Source organism: Arachis ipaensis, chromosome B05 (genome assembly GCF_000816755.2).
Source record: "Arachis ipaensis cultivar K30076 chromosome B05, Araip1.1, whole genome shotgun sequence".
Taxonomy (NCBI): Eukaryota; Viridiplantae; Streptophyta; class Magnoliopsida; order Fabales; family Fabaceae; genus Arachis; species Arachis ipaensis.
This window is the reverse complement of record NC_029789.2, coordinates 84,704,724-84,706,228: the sequence shown is the minus strand read 5'-3', so window position 1 is coordinate 84,706,228 and position 1,505 is coordinate 84,704,724. Positions and strand designations below refer to the sequence as shown.

The following is a 1,505-nucleotide window of genomic DNA, read 5'->3' as shown; positions in this document are numbered from 1 at the left end:
ACAAGTGAGGGAAACACTGTAAGGTACCGTGATTAGAATGGACGCCTCAAAAGTCTCCTCGTCTCTGATCCAAAAGCCCCTCACAGAAAACCGTTGGGTAGGTGATGATGCCTGCTCGCTGGTGCCCCATCTGGCTCATTGCTACCAGAAGAGATATCCTCGATATCAGGGTCACGTACTATATAATTACGTACACAAGGTGCCGCAAATCGGATGTAATACTCGTAGCTGCGCACTGGGTCGTCGTGGATGTACGGATGATTAATCTCGTAGGGCAGGACTCCCGTGTCCATCTGAAGAGGTGTAAGGGGTAAGAACTGGGGAGTTCTTAGTAAGGTCGGGGTTCATAGTTAAGTCCATTTGCAATGTCCGCATGCAAGTTTCTAAATCCTTTGAAAATTGATCGTTTAGCAATCAAATATTCAAAACATTTTCAAAAGAAATCAGTTAATTAACCATAAATCCAAACTTCTTTTCTTGATATAAGAATCTGAAAAGTTTCCTAATGGTATGAATGACCAACTTGTCCCAAGCATAGGTTCAATTAAGTCTATGCTGTAATAGTTTGATTTTTCATACTTTACTAGACTATAAACATAAAAGAAGTTACCTACGCGGTATAAATGATCATCTTGTTCCAAGCATAGGTTCATTATGTCTATGCTGAATCAGTCAGATACTTTATACAAAGCTAGACCTCAAACAAACCAACCACAGCCTTAGGCCCAAACAACTCAATCAACATCCAATCACCACAATCCAAACAATCAGTTACAAACACAAGTAATGAGGTTCAAACACAATCAAGAGCAGTTACGTCAAGTATAGCAGTTAGCAATTAAACAGAGTTGTTCACATAGGCAAACCAATTAAAATATGCACAAACAAGTATGATGCATGTCTGATCCTACTGCAGGTAACGAGCTCATTTGTCGGTTTCGACCCGCACCCGACGCAATCTGACCCTCCATGTCAGATAAGGCCTTCCCAGAACTTAATCCCAGATTAAGTACCGCATACCCTCTACCAAGTACTCTCGACTTGCAGGGCTGGTATTTGCTCAAATCTCAATATACCGCAGGTATGCTAATCAGGCCTCTACCAAGCATTCAGCTTGCAGGGCTGGTACATCTCTACCGCAGCCTGTCTGGGAACCAACATCACAATACGGGCGTCCCCGCATAATATTCACAAGCATCACCCGAAGGCTCATAAGTCACATATAACCATACTTTTCATCACTTAGTAATCATCTTCATCATCTTTCCACAATCATAAATCAAGCATCACAACATCACAGTGAGCTCATTTTACAATTCTCTACTTACTCTGTAAGGTCAAGCACACTGCTGTATAGCTTTTAATTCCTTTTCTTTCCAACATGTATGAAAGTTTATAAAACCTCTTTCATTACCATACATACCTCAATACTTTCTCTTGAACTCTTCCTTAGGTGTTTAATAAAGAGAATTAAGGAATTCTGGACTCAAAACTGCCTTCCTGAG

At 40.9% G+C, this 1,505-nt stretch overlaps 1 long non-coding RNA gene across 1 annotated transcript in view; it reads right to left on the bottom strand.

The window, feature by feature from the left end:
- Window positions 209-1,505, bottom strand: part of LOC110262901 — a 2,026-nt gene continuing 729 nt past the window's right edge. The window contains exon 3 of the long non-coding RNA XR_002347914.1: window positions 209-293. This is a non-coding gene — a long non-coding RNA (uncharacterized LOC110262901). The remainder of the gene's footprint in view (window positions 294-1,505) is intronic.